The sequence below is a fragment of the Penaeus chinensis genome, chromosome 16 (assembly GCF_019202785.1).
Source record: "Penaeus chinensis breed Huanghai No. 1 chromosome 16, ASM1920278v2, whole genome shotgun sequence".
NCBI classification, from domain to species: Eukaryota; Metazoa; Arthropoda; class Malacostraca; order Decapoda; family Penaeidae; genus Penaeus; species Penaeus chinensis.
Genome location: NC_061834.1, coordinates 25974943 through 25987442, shown reverse-complemented (window position 1 = coordinate 25987442; position 12500 = coordinate 25974943). Strand labels below are relative to the sequence as shown.

General features: G+C 38.2%; 1 protein-coding gene across 2 annotated transcripts in view; it reads right to left on the bottom strand.

Moving 5' to 3' along the window:
• LOC125033197 (regulator of G-protein signaling 9-like) overlaps positions 1-12500 on the bottom strand; it is a 290139-nt gene that overhangs the window by 269787 nt on the left and 7852 nt on the right. The gene's annotated exons all lie outside the window — the stretch shown is intronic.

The window sequence follows — 12500 nt, the reverse complement described above, 5'->3', positions numbered from 1 at the left end:
ACGCACACACACACGCATATATACATACATACATACATACATATATATATATATATATATATATATATATGTGTGTGTGTGTGTGTGTGTGTGTGTGTGTGTGTGTGTGTGTGTGTGTGTGTGTGCATACATACATACATACATACACACACACACACACACACACACACACACACACACACACACACACACACACACACACACACACACACACACATATACATATATAGATAAATAGATAGAAAGATTGAGACTTATTTAGTATACGTATGTATGGATATATATGTATATATCTGTATATATGTTTAAATGTAAATGAGTATACTTCCGTCTGTCTATATGTCGAACGTACACAAGCGTGTGTGTAGGAATCCTTGAGAAAATGTAGAATCGTGGAGAGAACGAAAAAACCCCAACATGTTCTCATTTCCTCAAAAAACTCGTAAGGGGAAGATATCGCTCATGTCTTTCCTCTGCAACATGTGCAATGTAACACGAGACATCCGTTCTCCGTGATCAATCTCACTCAAGTCAAGTGAGAGGCATTTTTTTTTTTTTTTTATCTCTTTAATTTGGACTTACTTTTAAAATCTTGTATCTTTTTTTAGGTCTATTTTTTTTTTTTTTTTTTTTTTTTAATGAGTGACCAAGGATCGTGTTTATTTAGCTAACGTAAGAATGATGCAATCGGCTAAATTCCTCCGTAAGTGTTAAACCCGACAATGAACACCAGAATCCCTTGCGTCGAACTACCTGACGATTAAGTGGAGATAATTTAATGGAAGTTTTCTTGTTTTTATCCATTCAAATACCTATTTACTTATTTCAGATTAATTGGTTTGTTATTAGTATAACTGGAAAGGATTTTGAAAAATTACGGTCGGGTTGCATGTGATTAGATTTTGGTGGATCCAGGTGGATACCAGGGTAGATTAGGAGTAGAAATGAGGCAAGAGTTTGGTTAGACTAAAGTGGAAGATAATAGATTGTAAGTTTATATTGAAGGAAGTTAGGAAATACTAAGAGTAGATTTGCAGTAAAGACGGTAAGTGAGCAGAATTTTGGAGTAAACTAAGACTAACGAGAGTAGGCCTATATCACTGTGGAATTTCGGAATTCTGGAGTTTATTCATTAAAACCGACAGCCGAGGTTCGCGATCTCTGTTCTCGTTCATATCATTTTTTTATAGTTTACGTTCCATAGATTTCATTAGAACTATCGAGCAACAGGACAAACTGCGCATTAAATCGGGAGCGAATGCTGAACTGCAGGTCAACGATCGCAGGAGCCGCATGCAATGTACACCGCAACAACAGCTGGTCGATACAACTGCCTTGCATTGCGAGTCACCGCTTCTTTGGCCTATCGTGACGTCATTATATCTTTTAAATATCCTCCCTCCTGCTCCTCGTGTTCCGCTCTTTCCCTGTCCTTTCCTGTCTTCCTCTCCTTCTCCTGCCTTTCCTTTCTTCTCTCTTTTCTCCCTCTCTTTCCCCTTTGCCTGTCTCTTTGTCCTCTTTATCTTCTCCCTCCTCTCCCTTTGCTTTTCTTCCTCTGTCTGTCTCCCTTTCCTCTTGTCCCTCATACTCCCTCTCCTTCTCCTTGCCCTTCTCCCTCTCCCGCTCCGTCTCCCTTTGCCCACTCTCTCTCCTTTTCCTTTTCCCTATTCACCCCCTTCTTCCCCCTCCACTTAATTTTCTTCTTCTCCCTTCCTCTTCATTCTCGAAAAGGAGAGAAAGAGGTGGACGAGGGCGTGATGTCCAGCAGGTGTTGTCCGCTCGCCTCGAGAAGCAACAGAAATGCCTCTTGAGAGATTCCTGAAGCTCTCTCATCCGCGGGGAGGCATTCCTGAGGCGGGAGTTTGAATCCGATGTCGCCTTTTCTGTTCTGTCTCTTTCTTTCTCTCTCTCTTTTTGTCTGTCTCTGTGTTTCGGTGTCCGTCTATGTCTGTCTGTTTCTCTCTCTCTCTCTCTCTCTCTCTCTCTCTCTCTCTCTCTCTCTCTCTCTCTCTCTCTCTCTCTCTCTCTCTCTCTCTCTCTCTCTCTCTCTCTCTCTCTCTCTCTCTCTCTCTCTCTCTCTCTCTCTCTGGGGAGGGAGGTAGGACGGTAGAAAAGAAATGAGGAAAAAGAGAAAAAAGAAAAGAAAAAAAAAACTGAATAATGATTTCAGTTAAAACATTACTTATCAAAATACCAGATATATCATATGTCATTACGGTAATTTTACATCACAAAACGATATGATCCAACGATGACCAAAACTCCATTAACTGCAATAACGTCATGTGTGAGTGTCCTTCAAATGCTTATTACTTCCACTATCAACCTAACATTGCTATCTCATAACTAATTAATATATATCGTAATCAATCACAGAAAATTTATTGCAATTGTATCATATAACAGCCTTGATACAGAAGTAAATATCGTATGTAGAAATATCCTCATGTGGACAACAACATAATGAAGATGAAAATAGATAGATAGATAGATTAATAAATAAATATACAGATAGATAGATAAATAGATAGATAGACAGGTAGATAGATAGACATATAGAGAGATACATAAAGAAACAGAAACAAGATGAATAGATAAACAGATAGACAGACAGACATGCAGATACATCGATAGAGAGAAAGAGACAAACAGAAAATAATAAACAACTGAATAAATAAAATGACCAGATAAGCCGCACCAACCCGCATGACACAGACCCGGGAGTGCCAAGAGAGGGAGGGGAGGGGGGGGGGGGGGCTGCCGATAAGGGTGTAGGAGACATGGCTTCGCGAAGGAGTAATTGCATCGTGGTACAGCTTAAAAGGTCAAAGGGCAGAAAAGGGTGTAGGGGAGGGGGGTGGGGTAGAGAGGGGGGGAGAGGAAAGGGGGGAAGGGGTGGAGATGGTGTGTGTGTGAGGAGAGGGAGGAGAGAGAGAGAGAGGGTAGACGGAAGGAGGGGAAGTTTTCAGGGTGGGAGGACTGAGGTAGAGAAGGTGTTTGAGAGATGGTGATAGTAATAATAATAATAATGATAATAATAATAACAGTAATAATAATAATAATTATAATAATAACAATAGCAACAATAATAATAATAATTTAAATAATGACGACGTTGACGATGCTGATGCTGCTGCTGATGATGATGATGGCGGTGATGAGGAGGAGGTTGCTAATAATAATAATGATGATAATGATAATGATAATAATGATAATAATAATAACAATAATAATAATAATAATAATAATAATAATAATAATGATAATAACAATAATAATGATAATGATCGTAACAATAATAAAAAATATAATAAAAACAATAATAATAATATTAATAATGATAATAACAATAATCAAAATGATAATATTAATAGTAGCAATAATCAAAATGGTAATATTAATAATGGCAATAATAATGACAATAATAAAGGCAGCGAAAGTAACAATAACAAAAGTTATAATAATAATAAATGCACATATAATACTGACAGTTAGATACAAATCACGATACTATTTTTTTTTTTTTTTTTTTTTTTAATAATTAATCTTTCAGGATTCTCAAATGATTAACTCTGCCTCTGTATCTTGACTGCAGTTGCACACACGATGCAGTAATGAAGCAATTGCACACTTGATGAATAAGCCTAATAACTGTAGACCGCTCCGAGACCGAGGACCAAGGACCAAGCCCGGAAATGCTCTCGGCTGGGACACGGTCTCGAGAGGTGATTGCTCTTCTTGGTCTAATATTTCGTTTGACTCTTATAGCTATTCTTTGTTGACACTTATGTCTCTCTGTTTCTTTTTCGGCTGGGTCTTTGTGGGTCTTTCTCTGGGTCTCTCTCTCTGTGTCTCTTTCTGTTTCTGTCTCTGTCTGTCTGTGTGTGTGTCTCTCTATTTATCTATTTCTCTCTCTCTCTCTCTCTCTCTCTCTCTCTCTCTCTCTCTCTCTCTCTCTATCTATCTCTCTCTCTCTCGCTCACCCCCCCCCCCTCTCTCTCTCTCTCTCTCTCTCTCTCTCTCTATCTATCTATCTATCTATCTCTATCTCTATCTCTATATATCTATCTATCTATCTATCGCTCTCTCTCTCTCTCTCTCTCTCTCTCTATATATATATATATATATATATATATACATATACATATCTATATATATACATATATATATATATATGTATATATGTAGATATACACACACACACACACACAAACACACACACGCACGCATGCACGTACACACACACACACACACACACACACACACACACACACACACACACACACACACATATATATATATACACATAAATATGTGTGTGTGTGTGTATACATACACATACATATATATATATATATATATATATATATATATATATATATATATATATCTTGCAACTTTGGCAGAGAAGCACCGGTGCGCTGATTCTGGCTAGACCGCGACCTCAGAACTTCCACCAGAAGCCGGTTAAAGTGTACCGTCATTGTACTTCTCCCTCGGCTATGGGGTGGGAGACGGAGGCTGGTTACATGAGGCACCTGCTGCACCTGAGCCTTGTGGAGCACCATTAGAGCCCCGACGTCGCGACGACGTTCCAGTGAGTCGATGTGACGAAGATTGGTGGCTTCCTGAATGAGTTTTCTATTTCATCCAGCCTGTTAAGGTTCGTGGACGCAGTGGACGACCAGGCCATTGAGGCATATTCTAGGTGTGGTTTGAAATTCACTGAGGATTCAGGAGGTGAGATATACGTTGTTTTGCAAATCCTGCTGACATGGCTGTTTAATCTTGGACCACTGTCTATGTCCACACCGAGATCCAGTGGTAAAGTACTCGATTGGATGGTCGATGCTATTCATTAAAATTTTGTCCTTCATGACGTTTGATATAGCTGGAGAGCAGAATAACCAATGCTTGGGTCTTGTTGGGGGAAAATCTTATTTGCCATGATGATCCCCTTTCATAAATTGTTGGCGGCTTGGAATTCATATTCATTGCTACAGCGTCATGATCCTCACGCTGGTATGAAACAGAAAGGGTACAGTCATCGGCATATGCTTTGGTTTCGGGATGTTACCCAAGCATATCATCAATATAGATATTCCATAGGATTGAGCCAAGTACAGATCCTTGTGGTACCGATGCCTCTACCGGATACTTCTGGGATGATTGGCCACCGATGACCATTTTAAGTGTTCTTCCAGTGAGGTAATTATCAAATAGTCGCTATAGGTTACTGTTTATGCCCCTTGCTTGTAGTTTAGCGAGGTGTTCTTTGCCAAGATGCCAAGGGGATGCCTTTGAGTATTCTTACTGGCATCCAGAGCATCCTCCCAGTTTTTACTCGGCGGAAGAAGGTCAGCAATCGATTGGGAGGATCGAAAGCCAAACTGTCTGATGGTAATGAAGTTGTGTTTTTTTCAGGTGTTTCATGAGCTGTTCAGCAATGACCTTTTCAAATATCTTGCTGATGCATGGCAGAAGCGAGATGGGCCGGTAGTAGTCTGGATTTGTTCCTTGACTGTTTCTTATGAAGATAAATCACTCTTGCTTCCTTCCGGATAGTGGGCCAGCAGCTTTCTTCGATACACGACTGGAAGATGAATGATAACGGTGTGGGTTGATATCTTCTGAACCTAGGGCTTTATTTATGTTTAAATTCCGAAGGGTCTCTTTTGTTCTGGTGTGACAGATTTGAAGGCCAAGGAGTTGTTCATGGCATATTAAGGGCATCTTCGCAGGTGTCCTATTAGCAGTCATTTCATGACAATAAGCTTCCCATAAGATTAGCTTTTTCTCGATTACGCGAAGTAATTGTTCCATCGGGCTTGATTTCCCCTTGGTGCTCCTTAACGAGCGACCACCACTCTTGCTGCCTGCTCCCAAAGTTGACAGTTTCCTCTTCGTGTCCTCTTGCTAGATGTTACGGGCCCATTTGAATGTGGCTATCATTCTTTGCGAGCACTTATGTACAGCTTTTTATAATGTCTTGTGGGATTAGTTTAATACCTTTGCCACACTTCTTTTTTGAACGCTTGATGGCCTCCGTAGCCAAGCCACGACCTCCTGGTTTTGTGATGTATGTCCGTGAAGGGAGGTATTTCTCCTGCATTTCGGCGAGGAGGCTGGTGATGGAGGATGCTTTGTCGTTTGCCTTCCCCAACAGGAGAACGACAACAAAAGTTCTGCCTTATATCTGGCCAGTTTGCGTAGTTCCAAAGCCATATTTCTCTTTGTCTGCTTTCGTTAGCTGCGGGGGCGAGGCAAAGTTGTAATATAACTGCAAGGTGATCTGGTGTGCTTATTTTGCCGAACGATGAGCAGGAGATAAAGTCATCAGTTAGATCCGATATAGCAGGGTCAAGAAATCTGCAGAGGATATCAGTCGGGAAATCTACGTAATCTGTCAGCCAGCGGACTGCGAGAAGGTCTTCGTATGCTGACTGAATGAGATGGTGATTAAGTTCCCCAACTATTAAGAGATGTTGACAGTTGTTGCGAGCCTGAAAGACGTCCAGGTTTTCCATTAGGAGGTTCCTCGGTGTCCTGCTTTGCCACTGCGGCCTGTAGTCAGCACAAAGTAGTAGGGATTCATTTGACTTAAGCATGACCTTCAAGAAGATAGCTTCCAGCCAGTCTGGGAAGTCATCTGTTAGCAGCTGAATATGAAGATCTTCTTTGTAGCACATAGCTACCCCTCCGAAGTTCTTATATATCCAGTCTCCTCTTTGCCACCGTGGGTAGCCTCACATCTTACCAAGTTCTACCTCTGCATTAAGGAAGGTTTCAGTAGCCACTATTATTTCGGTACTGATGTTGAGGGCCATGCAAGTCAACTCACCAATATTGGTCCGGAGGCCTCTGACATTAGCAGACAGAACTAAGAGGTGTCTCTGGTTGTTATTTTGAGGGGTAGGAATTACTGATGCCATTTAGTACACTTTAACAACCACCAGCTCTCTACCGATGCCTTCCACCTGCAGCTGTTCAGAACGTGACCTCCTGTCTTGCAAAAGTCACAGGAGGATCTCTGTCTCTCTCTCTGTCTCTCTCTCTCTCTCTCTCTCTCTCTCTCTCTCTCTCTCTCTCTCTCTCTCTCTCTCTCTCTCTCTCTCTCTCTCTCTAAATTTGGTTAGGCACACACACACACACACACACACACACAAACACGCACACACGCACACACGGACATCCCTCCCGCTCTCCTGGCCTTAGATGCGGTGTTGCCCTTTGTCTTGGCCGTTTTCTTTCTTCCTTTTCTTTCTTTCTTTTTTTCTTTTTTTCTTATTTTATGCTTCTTGTTAAAAATGTTCGTTCACTTCTAACGATTAGTTAAAAAAAAAAAAAAATGTTGTGGACGGTGCAGAAGAATAGCTTTACCGAAAAAAAGATTTGGCACACACGCAGACACAGGGAAATTTTATCGTTTTGTGGCTTCCATTTGGTCTCTATGATTCCTATCTCATACATAAAATTACCTTTTAAACTCGAATTACAAACTGCCAGTGAAATCCTATTTGTATGTAACTTTACTTCATTAACAGTAAATAAACATATTGCATTTTCAGTCAACTGGCGAGAACTATCCAAATTTCATCATTGCATATGCTTATACACTTTAATTTGTACTTATGATATAATTATTTTACTTAAATTATTATTTATATTTAGTGGGAGAGTGCAGTACAGATAGTATATGCTAGATATTAATATTGTAGATGGTAATTAAAGCTAAACACATAAACACCTTTGATATTGATACAGATATATTTTTATTCAAAAACCCAAATATATTCAATCTAAAAATAATAATTAAAAGAGTAGGTGACTAACAACGAACTACATTTAATACGCATATTGCTGTTATTTCAAAAAAAAATATATATATGTATAGGTATATATACATATATATATATATATATATATATATATATATATGTACTCAAAACATCTGATATACTCAAAATATGAATTAAAGACGTATATAATCAAGAGAATTTTGAATAAGAAATAATATTTACTTAACCTAGTAAAGGCTTCATCTTTTCATATAAATTCGTGTTAAAGGAATAATTCAGAGCTAAATCAAACTGCAATGATTTTCATCACGTGTAATCAAAGAAACAAGTGTTAATTAAAAAAAACGCTTTCGGTATCGTTATCGTCATTATTGTTATCATCGTTACTGTCATTTTCATCATCATCTTTATAATAACAACTTGTTGATATCGTCTTTATCATCATCATTCCTTATCACAAGCGTAATTAAGATCATCATTATCACCATAGTCGATATTATTGTCACCGTTCCTTTAATGTCATTTTCATGAACATCATTAGTTAGACAACGTTTGTTTATCTGTCCCTCTCTTTGTTTAGCTTCCTGTATGTTATCGAGTCTGCCTCTTTGTCGCTAAATCTGAGTGAATATTAGCCATTTTCGCTTCAGACTCGTAAACAAAATGTCGAACCAAATCTGCTCAAACCTTTCGTTGCGAGTCGGATATCATATTGGTTATGGTTTGGTAAAATACATGCTTACATGTCTCTGCGTTTGTATATGTGAATGTTGCTTGAGAAGTAAGCTTGTGTAAGTGTATATTTGCATGTTTGCATATATGTATTATATATGTATGATGAAGTATGCATGTATTAATGCTTGTATGTGCATATGGGTATGTATGTATATGTATGCTATCATATATGTATTACTAAGTGTACATATATGCATTTGTAGATATGCATGTCATGTAAGTATGTATGGATGCAAACATTGTAAATAATTCAGTGATGGAATAAAGCAAGATGGTTTTATTTTGTATAATGCACACACACGTACAAAACGTTTTACATTCATCATATTAATCAGACTACATTTATGCTTATGCATAAATCCTAAAACTCATGGGAAATTTATTCTCTGTGTATTTGAAAACAAACATACAGACACTAACAACGTTTATTTGCATTCACAGCACTCTGATATTTAAACTACATAAAATATTTTCGATAGCTCCATCATTTATACTTTCAGTTGTTCCCTTCATGCTGTGCTCTCACAGCCTAAGGCTTTGTAAGAGAAAGAGTATGAAAAAAATGTTGCTTCTTGATGTGGTCCCTGCCAGAACGTAGAGTCATTTGTCATTTGTTATAGTTTTACCAGAAATAATTGCCTCCTCTTTGTCTGAGTGTCAGGGGTAGAGACGGGGCTTCAGTATTTAATTTCTTTCCTTTCCTTCCACGTCTTCTTGAAATCTGTTTTCGCCGTATGCTCGGTGATTACAAATACACGCGGCTTAGTCACTTGTGTAAAGTTGGCAGGCTGTATCGGATCGCCCTTTACTGTATTATTGCCATGCTCATATAACCAGCACAAATAGTTTAAGCTTTTATCAGGTCAGAGAATGTTATTTTTTTCGTTGTTTAATGACATCGAGATGTTTTATTTATACTGCGTGTTTAGCGTCGTACAGACAGTATAAGTGTAGAAAATTAAGAACGTGAAACAAGTTCGAATATAGAGCGTACAAGCCTCGGTCGGTTCAGGCAATAAATCAAATTACATAAAACTGTCAACTGGAGACGGAACACGGGAAAGCAGACTGCCAGTTATCTTGACGTCGCATCTGCAGACCCTTCCAGATTCGTGATTACCTTTTAAAAATAGGTCGTTTGATATCAAACATTGTTTAGTAGTTAATTTCCCATGCATACTTTGGAATGTTCACGCTCAATTGTTGTGGAACATCCGGATAAAACCCCCAAAATTCCAACAGCAGATGCGGTTACTAGTTGAGTTTAATAACAAGATATAACGTTCCATTACGCTTTCTCTTTCAGCAACCAGCTGAGATAGCATTGTTCTGTTCTCACACTCAGTAAGGAGTCTCTCTCAGTCACTACGTGCTGTCACGAAACCGTGTTCATTCCCCCTTTTATTAGTGTCATATATTATATGGTGACTTGGCCATGTCTCTCAAAAATTACATACATCCCAGAAACATACAATCAAATACAGATGAACTGACCATATCTGAGAATTCTGTTAATTGTTCATGCATGAAGATTTTTAGTTTATCCTAGTGTATGGACTAAAACTTATCCATCAGTGATAAAAGTAGCATTTTCTGCATTTTTTAAATTCATTCATGATTATATGATTTATCTTCTCTCAGACTTCCATAAGCTAGTGGCAAAGGTAAAAGAATTAACTTATGCAATGTAAAATTAAAAATACCTTATTGATTTACTATTATCGTTATTATTGTCATTATTGTTGTTATTATTATCATTATTATTATTGTTGTTGTTGTTGTTGTTGTTATTATTATTCTTGATGGACAGTTGATTATTAACTTCAGCAGAACAGGGCTGGCGTGAGTTTTAACATGTCATTTAGAAAATACTACATAATATCCTCATTATATTTTCTTTTTTCCTTTGTAAGGAATCTTCATATGAAAAACAGGATCTTTACCCCGGTTTCCAGTGTTTAAGAGTTTCTGCAGCTTAGTCTTAAATTGTCACTGATATTTATATAGAAAAATAAGACACATAATTTGTCATGTGGACAAATTATGGCAGGCTGTATCGGATCGCCCTTTACTGTATTATTGCCATGCTCATATAACCAGCACATATAGGGATCATGACCTTAAAACGAAAAGATAAAAATGGGCATTCAGTAGATTTGGAGTCAGTTTTTCTGAGCTGGTGAAGACAGATGGTTTATATCTTGCCAATCGTGTTTTGCTATCATTCTCGTCTTTATTATTACCATCAATATTATCTCCAACTGTAATAGTGTCATCATCATTAACAAAATACTATCACTATAATTATCAAATAGATCGTATACATCACATTCTTACGCTCACGTGCACGTCAAGGGGAGAATAAACTGTGAATTCACGCTACCACTGAGAGGACGTTACGAATAAAGTTTCTCGTGGGTTCTCTCGGGGCGCTGGCTCTCGTCAGCACTTTTTGTCCTCTAGGATTCCAAGGCGCAAAGGAAAAAAATGAAAATGAAAAAAAGGGAAAGGGAAACAAAAAAAGGAGGAGAAAAAAGAAAGAAAGAAAGAGAGAGACAGAGAGAGAGAGAGAGAGAGAGAGAGAGAGAGAGAGAGAGAGAGAGAGAGAGAGAGAGAGAGCGAGAGAGAGAAAGAGCGAGAAAGAGAGAGAGAGGGGAGGGGTAAATAAAAAGAGAGAGATGGGGGGGTAAATAAAAAGAAAGAGAGAGAAAGACAGAGAAAAAGACTTATACAGACAGACGGAGAGCGAAGCAGCAGCTGGGTCTTATTATGGAAATTAATGCATCATAACAAACCCAGTGAAACACCTGAGCGTGTGCGGGAGAGTAATAAACTCACGTACGTAAAATGCAGGGTCGGTGCAGGACAAGACGATTGTAGTATTACGCTTTAATCAACGTAACAACAAAAATGTAATTAATTGTAATTGAAACAATATGTACATCAACAATGATAATGACAAAAATAAAAGTAAGGATGATAATAATATGATAATACTGATGCAATAATATTCTTGTATAACAATCCTCCCTGACCTCGAACCTAGGTCACTCCGGGAATGAGACCGGAGGGCCAGTACTAAACCAACCATGAGTAGATAGGTAATGTCTATGGAAGCTAGTTAGACCCTAGTTGCACACTCCTTTTAGTGGGTCGTGTGGTATGGTTGGTTTAGTACTGGCCCTCCGGTCTCATAACCGGAGGGACCTAGGTTCGAGGCCAGGTCAGGGAGGATTGTTATACCTCTATATCAATGCGGTATTGCATTATTCCATCTTTCATATATATACACCTCAGTATCTGATTTCGGTTTCAAATTTCTAAATCAATTTCCACCGAGTGCCCACGGGGAGTGTGTGTAAAACCTCGCTATCATTACTCATGTATGAGTAGATAGGTAATGTCTATGGAAGCTAGTTAGATCCTAGTTGCACACTCCTTTTAGTGGGTCGTGTGGCATGGTTGGTTTAGTACTGGCCATCCGGTCTCATACTCGGAGTGACCTAGGTTCGAGGCCAGGTCAGGAAGGATTGTTATACCTCTATATCAATGCGGTATTGCATTATTCCATCTCTCAGTAATATTCATGATAATCACAATTAAAACAATGATCATATTAATGCTAATAGGATTAATGATAATAATGATAATGATGATAACAACAACTGCAAAAACAACAATAATAAATCTGATAATGATAATAACAGTAATCCTAATGATAGTTATCATCATTATTATAGATGGTATTCCCATCATTATTTTTATAAATATTATCAACCTCATTATTATCGTTATCATCATTAACATCAATAATATCATTATCATCAACATCGTTATCAAGATGACAGCTATAAAGATACAGCTGTAAACATGACAACAATCTCTTAAAACATCAAAATCAGCTGCAATACAAGATATGACATAAAATAAAGTAGGGATTATTCCAAAGGCCAGTAGTGAAACCGG